Here is a 15,540-nt window from a genome sequence, read left to right on the forward strand (position 1 = left end):
TGAGGGCTATGGGTCTGTTGGTGAACAATGAGGGCTATGGGTCTGTTGGTGAACAATGAGGGCTATGGGTCTGTTGGTAAACAATGAGGCCTATGGGTCCGTTGGTGAACAATGAGGGCTATGGGTCTGTTGGTGAACAATGAGGGCTATGGGTCTGTTGGTGAAGAATGAGGGCTATGGGTCTGTTGGTGAACAATGGGGGGTATGGGTCCGTTGGTGAACAATGAGGGCTATGGGTCTGTTGGTGAACAATGAGGGCTATGGGTTTGTTGGTAAACAATGAGGGCTATGGGTCCGTTGGTGAACAATGAGGGCTATGGGTCTGTTGGTGAACAATGAGGGCTATGGGTCTGTTGGTGAACAATGAGGGCTATGGGTCTGTTGGTGAACAATGAGGGCTATGGGTCTGTTGGTGAACAATGGGGGCTATGGGTCTGTTGGTGAACAATGAGGGCTATGGGTCTGTTGGTGAACAATGAGGGCTATGGGTCTGTTGGTGAACAATGAGGGCTATGGGTCTGTTGGTGAACAATGGGGGGTATGGGTGTGTTGGTGAACAATGAGGGCTATGGGTCTGTTGGTGAACAATGGGGGCTATGGGTCTGTTGGTAAACAATGAGGGCTATGGGTCCGTTGGTGAACAATGAGGGCTATGGGTCTGTTGGTGAACAATGAGGGCTATGGGTCTGTTGGTGAAGAATGAGGGCTATGGGTCTGTTGGTGAACAATGGGGGGTATGGGTCCGTTGGTGAACAATGAGGGCTATGGGTCCGTTGGTAAACAATGAGGGCTATGGATCCGTTGGTGAACAATGAGGGCTATGGGTCTGTTGGTGAACAATGAGGGCTATGGGTCTGTTGGTGAACAATGGGGGCTATGGGTCTGTTGGTGAACAATGAGGGCTATGGGTCTGTTGGTGAACAATGAGGGCTATGGGTCTGTTGGTGAACAATGGGGGGTATGGGTCTGTTGGTGAACAATGGGGGGTATGGGTCTGTTGGTGAACAATGGGGGCTATGGGTCCGTTGGTGAACAATGGGGGGTATGGGTCCGTTGGTGAACAATGAGGGCTATGGGTCTGTTGGTGAACAATGAGGGCTATGGGTCCGTTGGTGAACAATGGGGGGTATGGGTCTGTTGGTGAACAATGGGGGCTATGGGTCTGTTGGTGAACAATGAGGGCTATGGGTCTGTTGGTGAACAATGAGGGCTATGGGTCCGTTGGTGAACAATGAGGGCTATGGGTCTGTTGGTAAACAATGAGGGCTATGGGTCCGTTGGTGAACAATGAGGGCTATGGGTCTGTTGGTGAACAATGAGGGCTATGGGTCTGTTGGTGAACAATGAGGGCTATGGGTCTGTTGGTGAACAATGAGGGCTATGGGTCTGTTGGTGAATAATGGGGGGGTATGGGTCTGTTGGTGAACAATGAGGGCTATGGGTCTGTTGGTGAACAATGAGGGCTATGGGTCTGTTGGTGAACAATGAGGGCTATGGGTCTGTTGGTGAACAATGGGGGGTATGGGTCTGTTGGTGAACAATGAGGGCTATGGGTCTGTTGGTGAACAATGAGGGCTATGGGTCTGTTGGTGAACAATGAGGGCTATGGGTCCGTTGGTGAACAATGAGGGCTTTGGGTTTATTGGTGAACAGTTGGTGGTTCTGTGCTGTTCATCTGCCCATCCATTGTGTCTGTGTTTCGGAATGCTATGGATCCATTGGTGAACAGTAAGGAGTTCTGTACTGTCCATTTGTCGGTCCAGTATGGCTTTCTTCAGGGAGGCATGGATCCATTGGTGAACAGTTTGGGTTCTGTACCATCAATCTGTTTATCAAGTGTGTCTGCATTTCGAGGGATATGGGATCATTGGTGAACAGTTTGGGGTCCTGTGCTGTCCGTCTGCCCATCCGGTGTTGCTCTGTTCAGAGGGATATGGGGTCCATTGGTGAACAATGGGGGATATGGGGTCCATTGGTGAACAATGGGGGATATGGGGTCCATTGGTGAACTGGGGTGTTTCTTATTGTCCATCTGGACATTCAGTGTGGCTCCTTTCTGAGGACTTTGGGTGTATTAGTGAACAGTGTGGCAATCTGTACTGTCTACCTGCCCATCCAGCGTGGCTCCATTCAGAAGACTGTGGGCCAGATTCGCCTGATACGCCGTCGTATCTCTGAGCCCGCCCGTCGTATCTATGCGCCTGATTCATAGAATCAGTTACGCATAGATAACCATTATATCCGACAGGCGTAAGGCTCTTACGCTGTCGGATCTTAATTGCAATTTTTTTTGTTCGCCGCCAGGTGTCGCGGACGTCGTTTTCCCCGTCGTCTATGCAAATTAGCTATTTACGCAAATTCCTGAACGTACACCCGACCGACGCAGTGAAGTTACGACGTTTATGTAAGATTTGCGATGTGTAAAGTTGCCCCTGCTATATGAGGCGCCGCGCAAGTTTTATGGGCAAGTGCTTGATTCACAAAGCACTTGCCTGTAAAGTTGCGGCGGCATAGCGTAAATCCCCCGGCGCAAGCCCGCCTAATTCAAATGATCCGGGTAGGGGGCGTGGATCATTTAAATTAAGCGCGATCCCGTGCCAATCGTACTGCGCATGCGCGTCCCTAAAATTTACCGACGTGCATTGCGCTAAATGTTGTCGCAAGGACGTCATTGGTTTCGACGTGAACGTAAATGGCGTCCAGCCCTATTCACGGACGACTTACGCAAACAACGTAAATTTTTAAATTTCGACGCTGGAACGACGGCCATACTTAACATTGGCTGCGCCTCATATAGCAGGGGCAACTTTACGCGTCGCAAATCTTACGTAAACGTCGTAACTTCACTGCGTCGGTCGGGCGTACGTTCGGGAATTCGCGTATTTTGCTAATTTGCATACTCGATCGGGAAAACGACGTCGGCGACACCTAGCGGCGAAAAAAAATAATTGCAATTAAGATCCGACAGCGTAAGAGCCTTACGCCTGTCGGATCTAATGGTTATCTATGCGCCTGATTCTATGAATCAGGCGCATAGATACGACGGGCGGACTCAGAGATACGATGGCGTATCTCTTTTGAGAATCTGGCCCTGTGTGTCCACTTGTGGACAGTGGGGTTCTGTACTGTGCATTTTTCCATCCAGTGTGGCTCCATTCGGTGGTCTATGGTGCCATTGGTGAATGGTGGGGGGGTTCTGTACTGCCTATCAGTCCATCCAGTGTGGCTCCATTCGGTGGTCTATGGTGCCATTGGTGAATGGTGGGGGGTTCTGTACTGCCTATCAGTCCATCCAGTGTGGCTCCATTCGGTGGTCTATGGTGCCATTGGTGAATGGTGGGGGGGTTCTGTACTGCCTATCAGTCCATCCAGTGTGGCTCCATTCGGTGGTCTATGGTGCCATTGGTGAACGGTGGGGGGGTTCTGTACTGCCTATCAGTCCATCCAGTGTGGCTCCATTCAGAGGTCTATGGTGCTATTGGTGAACGGTGGGGGGGGTTCTGTACTGCCTATCAGTCCATCCAGTGTGGCTCCATTCGGTGGTCTATGGTGCCATTGGTGAATGGTGGGGGGGTTCTGTACTGCCTATCAGTCCATCCAGTGTGGCTCCATTCAGAGGTCTATGGTGCTATTGGTGAACGGTGGGGGGGGTTCTGTACTGCCTATCAGTCCATCCAGTGTGGCTCCATTCGGTGGTCTATGGTGCCATTGGTGAATGGTGGGGGGGTTCTGTACTGCCTATCAGTCCATCCAGTGTGGCTCCATTCAGTGGTCTATGGTGCCATTGGTGAATGGTGGGGGGGTTCTGTACTGCCTATCAGTCCATCCAGTGTGGCTCCATTCGGTGGTCTATGGTGCCATTGGTGAATGGTGGGGGGGTTCTGTACTGCCTATCAGTCCATCCAGTGTGGCTCCATTCGGTGGTCTATGGTGCCATTGGTGAATGGTGGGGGGGTTCTGTACTGCCTATCAGTCCATCCAGTGTGGCTCCATTCGGTGGTCTATGGTGCCATTGGTGAACGGTGGGGGGGTTCTGTACTGCCTATCAGTCCATCCAGTGTGGCTCCATTCGGAGGTCTATGGTGCCATTGGTGAACAGTGGGGGGGTTCTGTACTGCCTATCAGTCCATCCAGTGTGGCTCCATTCGGAGGTCTATGGTGCCATTGGTGAACGGTGGGGGGGTTCTGTACTGCCTATCAGTCCATCCAGTGTGGCTCCATTCGGAGGTCTATGGTGCCATTGGTGAACAGTGGGGGGGTTCTGTACTGCCTATCAGTCCATCCAGTGTGGCTCCATTCGGAGGTCTATGGTGCCATTGGTGAACGGTGGGGGGGGGGGGGTTCTGTACTGCCTATCAGTCCATCCAGTGTGGCTCCATTCGGTGGTCTATGGTGCCATTGGTGAACAGTGGGGGGGTTCTGTACTGCCTATCAGTCCATCCAGTGTGGCTCCATTCAGAGGTCTATGGTGCCATTGATGGAAAGATTGTGGTTCTATACTGTAAATGTACATATCCAGAGTGGCTCCAATCAGAGAGTTATGGGTCTATTGGTGAGCAGAGGGGGTTCCCCTAATGTGGCTCCAATCAGAGAGTTATGGGTCTATTGGTGAGCAGAGGGGGTTCCCCTAATGTGGCTCCAATCAGAGAGTTATGGGTCTATTGGTGAGCAGAGGGGGTTCCCCTAATGTGGCTCTAATCAGAGAGTTATGGGTCTATTGGTGAGCAGAGGGGGTTCCCCTAATGTGGCTCTAATCAGAGAGTTATGGGTCTATTGGTGAGCAGAGGGGGTTCCCCTAATGTGGCTCCAATCAGAGGGCTGTGCATCCATTATATATGCTATCAATTCAGTGTGGCTCCATTTGGATGCCTATGGGACTGGTGGGCAGTGGGGGTTCTCTATTGTCCATCTGTCCATCCAGTGTGGCCCGGATTCACAAAGCACTTGCGCCGACGTATCGCCATCGTATCTGTGCGCCGGGCCCACAAACTAAGATACGCCAAAAAACAGGCTTCATCCCACCGACGTAACTTGCCTACACCGCGTAGATTGGGCGCATATTTACGCTGGACGCATGTGGCGCTCCCATTGATTTTCTATTCAAATATGCAAATGAGGGAGATATGGCGATTCACGAAAGTACGTGCGCCCGACGCAGTGCGCGTAAAGTCATACGTCCGGTGTAAAGTTCTGCCTCATAAAGGAGGTCTAACTCAGCAGCATCCATGCAAAAGGTCTGCACCAGGGAACACAAGCCAACACATTTTACGTAGTTTAAGTAGGACGTGAATAGGGCTGGGCGTAGGTTACGTTCATGCCGTAGGCAGTGATCCGACGTATCTTAGGGAGTAGTTCCGACGTGATTCTGAGCATGCGCACTGGGATGCGTCCACGGGACGGCGCATTCGCCGTTCGTTATACGTATCTGTCTGGCACTCGGCCCATCATTTGCATGGGGTCACGCCTCATTTGCATGGCTCACGCCCACTTCCACTTACGCCGACTTACGCCTAGGAAACCCAGCGCAGTTTTGGGAGCACTGGCTTTGTGAATTCAGTGCTTGCCTCTCTGCGCTGCGTCGGCGTAGCGTACAGGAGATACGCTACGGCGGCATAAATGTGCGCCGCTGTCTCTGAATCCGGGCCTATGGGTACATTGTTGGCCAGTAGAGGGTTCTGTACTGTCCATTTGCCCATTCATTGTTGTAACGGCTACCCATGTAGTGCAAGGGTCTCAGCCGTTGGAGACGTCCTTTTCCCTGGCAAGCTGCGATATGCAGGTACCGCCGGTATATCCCATCGAACGCCCTTCCAAGAAACGAGACGGGCTACGTTTGCAGAGTCAAGCAGGCTCACTTTTAATGCCACATTTTTCCTCCTTATATCTGGTTACAAACTGTACAGAAACAAATGACACTCCTGTGAAGGATGTCAGTGTAAATCTCCCTGCTTGGTTAAATTGTGGGTTAGATGGATTCATGTGTCACAAGCTATTGACATGTTAATGACCCTTCCTCAGCCAGCTCCCTAGTTCAAATGGTAATTGATTTATTGTGTGTGGGAAGGAGACCGGCCTTACTGTTTACAATGATTAGAAGTGGCTCATGTTAATTATTCTGATTGCTTCATTGTGGTCACGCTGTTACACCTAGTAATTAACTCCGCTGATGTCTTTATCTAAAGAAACGGGTCTGCAGGGTCGGCTCCGACTTGTCTCCTATAATCTGTATGGGAAACCCCACTGTGTGAGGGGGGCGTTCCTAACAGGCTGTAACCACATATAAGCTGAGTTTTTGTGTCAATAAAGTGTCTTGTTCAAGCAGTAAGCTGGTCTCATGTGTGGCTTTCTGGGCGATTCCAGGGATATCCCTCCTCGTGGAATATTGGGGTGATTGTCGTTATGGGAAGAAGGGAACGTTGACGGGGATATCATACCGATACCGTCACAATTGGTTGGCAGCAGCGGGATCTTCCCTTCTACTCTCCTTTACACCCGGATTCCAAGCAGACACTGGGAACAGTGAATGGAAGGCTGCTACACCCTGCTTAAAAGAAATACACTGAAAGAACTACTGGAAGTTCGTGGAAGGATTGCTAGCAACAAAACCAAGCGGGTCATCATAGCAGAATTAATGGAGCTAGACCAGGAGAACGGGATTGCAGCAACGCCAGCAGTACAAGAGATGGAGACACCAGTGATTCAGGAGGAGGAATCGCCAGCCAACAAGCTAATGAGAGAGAAGCTAGCGTGGTTCGGCCCGAACCCAACGCCGGATGTGGTGCTGAAAGTGATGGACCTGTTAGCGGAGGAGGCCAAACAAATAAGAGACGCAGAGCTACAGAAGGCTAAAGAAATAAGAGACGCAGAACTACAGGAGGCTAAAGAAATAAGAGACGCAGAGCTACAGAAGGCTAAAGAAATAAGAGACGCAGAGCTACAGGAGGCTAAAGAAATAAGGGACGCAGAACTACAGAAGGATAAACAAATAAGGGACGCAGAACTACAGTTAAAACTGGCAGCAGTCCAACAAGCAGCCGCACCTTCTACGAACAGTGAGTACAGCACAGCAGACGCAAGGAAGATTCCGTTTAGCGCTTTTAAAGCTTTTGATGAAAAGGACTGTGAGATTGATAACTACCTGGCGGATTTTGAGCGACAATGTAACCTGCACCGAATAGCTAGAAGAGAGTGGGTTGCAATATTGTCAGGCAAACTGTCAGGCAAAGCTTCTGATGCTTTCCGGACCGTGCCAGATCAGGATATCCATAGCTACGCCAGGGTTAAAGAAGCGCTCCTGGCTCGTTATGCAGTAACCCCAGAGTCCCACCGACAGAAGTTCAGGGACTCACGCAAAACCACGAAAGACTCTTACGCAGAATGGGCATGCCAGCTGTCCCTGTCGGCCTCTAACTGGGTTAACAGCAGCCAGGCCACCACCGCAGAGGACATTTTGCAACTAATGCTCCTGGAGCAATTTTACAATCACATCCAGACGGATGTCAAAGATTGGGTGAGAGATCGCAGGCCCATGACTCTACCAGAGGCCGCGAAGTTGGCGGATGAATATGCGGATACTCGCAAGACAAACCAGGTCACACCACAGGTACAACCTCCACAACCAACGGCGCCCTCACACCCACCAGCAGCTAGATACCAGCCGCCTAACAGACCGATGACATCGAGCCCTCGCTATCCACGCCAGGAGGACAACGAACAACGCTGCTTCCGGTGCAAACAGTTGGGTCACTTCAAGCAGAATTGCCCCATGAATGACAACACCAGGTCAAATTGGTCTCAACCTGGGTACCGCCCACCAGCAGCAGCCCATTGTGTAGACTTGGCTTGGGATCCCCAGGAGCTGGGTCAGGAAGAACCATTGGGCACCCCTTACGAAGCCCTCATGGTACAATCTGTTATTACGGACAACAGGGAACACCATTGTCAGCTGGTCATGGGCGACCGCCATGAGCCGGAGGGGCCTTGGAGGGAGCTGGGCAGAAAGAGGCACCGCCAGCTACCCTCCAAGAAGAAGAGGTCCTGGAAGTCATATAACCAGCGGACCTGGGAGGAGAAGAAGCGACTGGAGGAGATGGAATCGCAGCGGGCGCCCCAGATGCGGGCCGAGATGTTCGCCAAGGGCCCACCGGTGGCCCCTTACACCACCACCCAGTTCCTGATGATGAAGGACCACGTGGAGAGCCTGCAGGACATGAGCAAGCAGGATCTGATCCGTGAGTACATAGAGCTGGAGGAGTGCATAAGCCGCATAGAGGAGGAGAACAACCACCTGAGGTCACAGCGGGCTGACCCCCCCAGGCTCCATGAACTGGAGATGGAGCTGGAGAAGCTCAAAGAGGAGAACCGGCGGCTGCGGAGGGAGCAGGGGGTGGCTGACCTTATGGGGCTCTGAGTCCCCTCTCCCCCCCCCCCGGACTCTGAGCACCAGTGCTACAGCATTTCAACAAATATAACTTTTTCTTTTTATGAATCTCCTGTGATTGTCACGTCAGAGCCATAACCTGCCCCCTCCCATAGCGGGACACCTAGACGGCGGCGCACAGACCCATTCGCTGTCTTCACACTGACTTCTGGTGACTTTGCAGATCGCACAAAGACTTGGGGACTGACCGGCATGTGATCTGACGACCCGGTGGCATACCTGAGTCGGAAGCAGTTACCAATGGAGGTCAGTCACGCCAAACGGAGTTAACCTCGAACTAAAGGCTCTGAACCCGTCAACCCTACTGGACCAGGGAAGGTCCAACCGGGTTTGCCGGAGCAGGGAGAAAAAGGGGGGCCATTGTGAAGGATGTCAGTGTAAATCTCCCTGCTTGGTTAAATTGTGGGTTAGATGGATTCATGTGTCACAAGCTATTGACATGTTAATGACCCTTCCTCAGCCAGCTCCCTAGTTCAAATGGTAATTGATTTATTGTGTGTGGGAAGGAGACCGGCCTTACTGTTTACAATGATTAGAAGTGGCTCATGTTAATTATTCTGATTGCTTCATTGTGGTCAGGCTGTTACACCTAGTAATTAACTCCGCTGATGTCTTTATCTAAAGAAACGGGTCTGCAGGGTCGGCTCCGACTTGTCTCCTATAATCTGTATGGGAAACCCCACTGTGTGAGGGGGGCGTTCCTAACAGGCTGTAACCACATATAAGCTGAGTTTTTGTGTCAATAAAGTGTCTTGTTCAAGCAGTAAGCTTGTCTCATGTGTGGCTTTCTGGGCGATTCCAGGGATATCCCTCCTCGTGGAATATTGGGGTGATTGTCGTTATGGGAAGAAGGGAACGTTGACGGGGATATCATACCGATACCGTCACAACTCCCTTGAGCCAATCAGCCGCTAGACTTTTTGGCTCCTAAACTTAACTTGATCAGACAATAGAATTCAATTAACCTTTAAAACAATTATCACTCACACATAATCCCCATCAGCATACACCTCACAGGAGGCTGTTACCTACACAAAAGAGAGTTCTCATTAGCTATGCGAAGGGAACATTAGCATTCAGCAGTGAAAGAGACTTGTCCAATTAACCCTTTGAGCTCAGAATACAATGTGGTACATCCAATTGTGACAAGCCATGCAGTTCCTTGTAGTCCTCCCTGCAGGAAGACTATAACTGTCCCGGCAGCATGCATATGTCCATTACACTACTCCCCTTTTGTGGAACACTCCGGCAGACCCGGATTGATCCTTTTCGGATCAACTTGGGGATGTCCGGTCTGCTGTTAGGGTAAAAGTTCCGTTTGCCTGGACAGTCCGTCGGCCTTCCCATTGGCTTACCAGGTCGGTAGCTGATGGTGACGGTGAATAATAGCATTCAGTTCTAGAACAGTCACTTGCTTTGCTCTCTCAATGGCTCCCAAAACCTGTTGCTGATGCTCTTGGGACAGATACGGCACCACCTGGATGCAAATCCCATTTAATCTTTTGAAAATTTCCGCCTGTTTGTGCATTTCAATGTTCAAGCCACGGGACATCTCATAATATATGACATAGTGTCGGTGCATCTCTGATTTCTCACTGGCCAACTTGTCACATTCCCATTTTAGACTGTGATATTGTGCCGGATCTACAGTACATGTCGGGGAAGGTAGTCTTACCCGGTTCTCAGCAGCAAGTGGGTTGATTCCAGCAACGCGGGTGGTCACGGGACAAGCAGCAGCAGGTGTAGGTAAATAAGCCGAAGTCAGAGGGCCAATGTCGTTGCCCAGCACCACCTCGGCAGGTAGGTTGTCCATGATACCAACTGTGGTCTTTCCTGACCCGGCTCCCCAGTCTAAGTGCACCCGGGCGGTGGGTACGCGAAATACAGCACCCCGTGCGACCCGGACGGCAACTGTGCGAGTGGACACGTTCTCTGGCTTTACCAGATGTTTTTGAATCAGAGTGATAGTAGTCCCGGAATCTCTTAGGCCTTGTGCTACTTGTCCATTCACTCGTACCTCCTGACGGTGATGCTGACGGTTCTCCGGAGAGGCCGCTTGTATTGGGTCTGCCTCATACCAAATTCCCAGACATTCCTCAGGGCCCCCCTCAGTCTCCAGGCAGTGGTCCGCAGAGGGACGTGATGGAGTGACCTCTGTGTTGGGTGTTGTGCGTCTCCAATTGTTATTTGTAGCTCTCAAAGGGCAATAACGAGCAATATGTCCCATGTCGCTGCTGTGATGGCACGTCACCCTAGGCGAATCCCGGGGGTAGTTGCTAGGCCCCTGAGGACGTGGTGGGACTGGAGCCCGAAACTCTGGGCGTGGGGTGACGGTTGGAGTACGCGGTTCTACCTTATGAGCCAGCCGTGTAGTACCCTGGCTTACTTTCCTTGTTTCCGCGTACTCATCTGCTAGCCGAGCCGCCTCGTTTAAGTTAGCGGGACGGCGATCTCGTACCCAGTCTTGTATGTCTGCGGCCAGGTCTTGGAAGAAATGTTCCATTAGGAACAGCTGCAATACTTCCTCCCCGGTGTTGGCCTTGCACCCTTGGACCCAAAGGGATGCCACCCTTTGTAACTGGTTGGCCCATTCCATGTGGGAGTCCACAGCCATCTTCTTGGACTCCCGGAAGCGCCGGCGGTAGGCTTCTGGCGTTACGGCGTATCGGGTTAGCAGCGCCTTTTTAACTTGCTGGTATTGTAAAATATCCTCTGGAGCGAGAGCCCGAAAGGCTTCATTGGCTTTGCCCGACAATTTCCCCGACAAAATAGTGACCCATTGATCTGGTGGTACCTGGTGTAGTGAGCACTGCCTCTCAAAATCCGCCAAATATCCATCGATTTCCTCCTCACTTTCTACAAAAGCTTTAAATGCAGTGAACGGTATTTTCTTTCCTGTAGCAGCAGGTGGGGGGGTAGGAACTGCAGGTGTAATGGGCTGTCTCGCTCTTACCAGTTCCAGTTCTTGTCCCCTCTTCGTTTGTATCTCTTCCCTTGCTTCCCGGAACAGCTGGTTGATTAGTTCCACGGACGTTTCTGGATACAAGGATAATCTCCGCTGTACAATCCCAGTAATTACATCTTCTTCGCTGACCGGTGCAAGGGGCTCAGTTCCTTCCATGGATCCATCCATTTCGTCCAGCCCCAGCAGTTCAGCTATCAGCTCCCTCCGTGGTCTGTTGCTGGCGCTCCTACCACGACTCCCCAATAAAATCTTTTAGTGTGGATCTTTTCAGCCTGGCGTACTGCGACTCCATTCAGCACTTGCTCTTTGGATAAAAGGGGTGTTAGTTCTGGATAGAGGGGTGTTGGTTCTGGATGGAGGGGTGTTGGTTCTGGATAGAGGGGTGTTAGTTCTGGATAGAGGGGTGTTGGTTCTGGATGGAGGGGTGTTGGTTCTGGATAGAGGGGTGTTGGTTCTGGATGGAGGGGTGTTGGTTCTGGATGGAGGGGTGTTGGTTCTGGATAGAGGGGTGTTGGTTATGGATGGAGGGGTGTTGGTTCTGGATGGAGGGGTGTTGGTTCTGGATAGAGGGGTGTTGGTTATGGATGGAGGGGTGTTGGTTCTGGATGGAGGGGTGTTGGTTCTGGATGGAGGGGTGTTGGTTCTGGATGGATGGGTGTTGGTTCTGGATGGAGGGGTGTTGGTTCTGGATGGAGGGGTGTTGGTTCTGGATAGAGGGGTGTTAGTTCTGGATAGAGGGGTGTTGGTTCTGGATGGAGGGGTGTTGGTTCTGGATAGAGGGGTGTTGGTTCTGGATGGAGGGGTGTTGGTTCTGGATGAAGGGGTGTTGTTTCTGGATGGAGGGGTGTTGGTTCTGGATGAAGGGTGTGACGGACCCATCCGTATACTGGACATATTGTGTTCGTCTGCTTTGCCGTTTTACATGAAGTCGCCCATTCGTATGTCGACCACGAGGCGATCGGACTATGCGGATGGGATCTGGGCGCTATTCCCCAATAATATGCCCTCAGTTCCAGGCTATCTGGGGATACGTTATATGAATATAAAATGTTCGGCAGTTATAAAGTTATAGATATTAATGTCTGTTATTTCAGTCTCCCATCTGGTCCCCTAGGGGAGTGTCCACCAGGTGGGAGACCTGTATAAATACGGGCGGGTAGCCCACAGTAAACAGTTCGTGTTTTACCCTCATAATGGAGCTTGGTCTCGTTACTGGAGGGGATTGGGTTACTGGCCACTAAGGACGGTGTATGGAGAGAGTTGCCGGTTGGAACCTATTGCACTTCGGCGGTTAGCGGCGGTTCGTGTACTTTGGGGCTCGGGAAGAGAGGTACCGCAACAAAGGGGTGTTGGTTCTGGATGGAGGGGTGTTGGTTCTGGATGGAGGGGTGCTGGTTCTGGATAGAGGGGTGTTGGTTCTGGATAGAGGGGTGTTGGTTCTGCATAGAGGGGTGTTGGTTCTGGATGGAGGGGTGTTGGTTCTGCATAGAGGGGTGTTGGTTCTGGATGGAGGGGTGTTGGTTCTGGATGGAGGGGTGTTGGTTCTGGATGAAGGGGTGTTGGTTCTGGATGGAGGGGTGTTGGTTCTGGATGGAGGGGTGTTGGTTCTGGATGGAGGGGTGTTGGTTCTGGATAGAGGGTGTTGGTTCTGGATGGAGGGGTGTTGGTTCTGGAAGGAGGGGTGTTGGTTCTGGATGGAGGGGTGTTAGTTCTGGATGGAGGGGTGTTGGTTCTGGATGGAGGGGTGTTGGTTCTGGATGGAGGGGTGTTGGTTCTGGATAGAGGGTGTTGGTTCTGGATGGAGGGGTGTTGGTTCTGGATGGAGGGGTGTTGGTTCTGGATGGAGGGGTGTTGGTTCTGGATGGAGGGGTGTTGGTTCTGGATAGAGGGGTGTTGGTTCTGCATAGAGGGGTGTTGGTTCTGGATGGAGGATTATCAGAATCTGGAAGTTCTCTTTAACAAGGAGGCCCCCGGATCCCAGCCCCCCATGTGATTCTGTACATTCTACTTATTCACTAAAAAAAGTGTTAGAGTTTCCTTTAATAAAAAAAAAAACGTCTCCCGCTGTAAATCCTTCGCCCGTCACGCCAACCGCCGGACAGAAAAATAAATAAAAAATAAAGCTTTTCCCTCGGTAAACGCTCTCGCCTGCACCGCTAGACAACTCTGATCCACAGACCCCCCCGCCCCCGCTCAACAACTTCATTGGGAGGTATGCGATCGATTTGAGGCAGCATTAAGTGTGGGGATTGAATCTTCAACAGAGTCAGACTCTGGGGAACCAGGTCAGCGCACACAGCCACCCAACGTGTCTCCTGAGGGGAAGTCTGTGCATCCGCTGGAGGACAGTAAGGAGCAACATCAGATTGGAGCAGTGGTATATAAAGTGGGCGGGGGGAGGGTTGGTTGGGACTTTAAATGAGGTAATGGGTCAATTACCTCCATCCCTAATTAGGTATAGAAAAGAGAAACAAGTGCGGGACTTTTAATGAAGCATGTGCGGGAAACTGTTTACAATAAATGGGGGGAATGAATCAAAGATAATAAATCTGGAATAGGTTTAAATATTTTATTACTTTCACATAATGCACCGTCCATGACTGTATTGCACTATTGAAGAAATAGATAAACATATATGTTTCACAGATTAGTTGGGGGACAAGGTACGTGGGCAGTGACCCAAATATATAAATGCAATGAGTACAGCGAGCTGTACTATATTATTGAGACATAAAATAGATATCACATATTAAAATGGAAATTACATCGCATGACACTGCAGTGATAATACATTAATGCATGAGGTAAAGAGCTCTACGCGTTTCGCGACTGTTGGTCGCTCATCAGGAGCAGGCATGCATTACATTGGTTATCTGGAACGACATAAGCACATAGCTGGTTAGACGGGGCATCCAACATTTGTGGGGGCTGAGGACTCATCAAAAAGCCCCAGATGGTACTCACCAGGTTGCCGATTGCCGCTGGCACTAGAGTGAAGCTCCGGATGGACCCCAGGTTTGGGGTGGTCACTGCCGGGGACTAGGGCTGGAGAATGAGGGGTGCAGGGCCCGTCAGGAGAGCGCACCCAGGTGGCACAGGCATGAGGCATGGTGTATTGAATGCACTGTGGTCGGTAAGGAATGATGGCTGTATTGGAAATAAATGAAGAATGTATTATGTTTGAATGGGATATGGAGATATGATGAAAAGGAAAAGGGGGGAAGGGGGGAGGAAAACAAGCAAAGGAGAAGGAAAAAAGAAAAAAGAAAAGGAAAGAGAAAAAAAGGAGAAAAAACAGGGATGGGGAAGAAAGACAAAGAGAAATGGGAATATAAAGATAGTAAAGTGAGGTGAAGGTACTGGGTGTGGTGAGGTATAGGAGAGAGGAAGAGGATCACCTGTGAGTTCCGAGTGTGCTGCATGGAGTGATGACATGTGAAGAGCCAAATGCCTGTACCTGCCATAGGTTACACCCTCTTATAGGGACCACCCCCCCAATGTTACCCGCCCAGAGACACGCATACGAGGGGGAGGAGAAGGGAGGCGTCTGCATTGGTGCGGGGTAACCGCCCAATGATGCGGCGCTGTTTGACTCCTGTAACCCCTCGTGGATAGTATACCAATACACCGCACGGAGACCTAGTTCCGTGTCAGGTGATGGAGGCGTGACATCGACACGCACTGCCCGCCCATCCGTCCGTGCGTCTTCGGAGCACAGGACGGAGAGCGTGTGCAGTGAGTGTTGCTGCCCCCGGATAGGACCACCTGCTGGACTTCCAGCTCTGGAGGATGGCGGGATCATCGGTATAACCCAGCAGACATTTACCGTTCAGGAGACGCAGATGAGTGACGTAGTGGACTCCCAGCAAATGGATTGTGAGGACAGTGCTGCTGTCACTGGTTCTCATGATGGGAGCCATGCTGGGGGGACTGGGGTTCAGGGTGGGGGTGATACTGGGGTGACAAGTAATGATGCTGCTAGCAATGACATTATGTGCAGTGATGATGTGGTGAATAATTCTGACGGTGTTGATATTAGTACCGGTGTATCTGATTGGGGTCATCAGCAGTCAGAGACCTCTGAGAATATAGTGATGGAGGAGTCAGTTCAGAACAACCCTCAGGACTTCCCCCC

At 51.1% G+C, this 15,540-nt stretch overlaps 1 long non-coding RNA gene across 1 annotated transcript; it reads right to left on the bottom strand.

The window, feature by feature from the left end:
- Window positions 1-14,016: 14,016 nt before the first annotated feature.
- Window positions 14,017-14,975, bottom strand: LOC120922725. The gene is made up of 3 exons (XR_005745453.1): window positions 14,804-14,975; window positions 14,370-14,552; window positions 14,017-14,278 (listed from the first exon to the last, which is right to left on the bottom strand). It is a non-coding gene; the product is annotated as an uncharacterized LOC120922725 (long non-coding RNA).
- Between the last annotated feature and the right edge of the window lie 565 nt (window positions 14,976-15,540).

Source organism: Rana temporaria, unplaced genomic scaffold, assembly GCF_905171775.1.
Source record: "Rana temporaria unplaced genomic scaffold, aRanTem1.1, whole genome shotgun sequence".
NCBI lineage: Eukaryota > Metazoa > Chordata > Amphibia > Anura > Ranidae > Rana > Rana temporaria.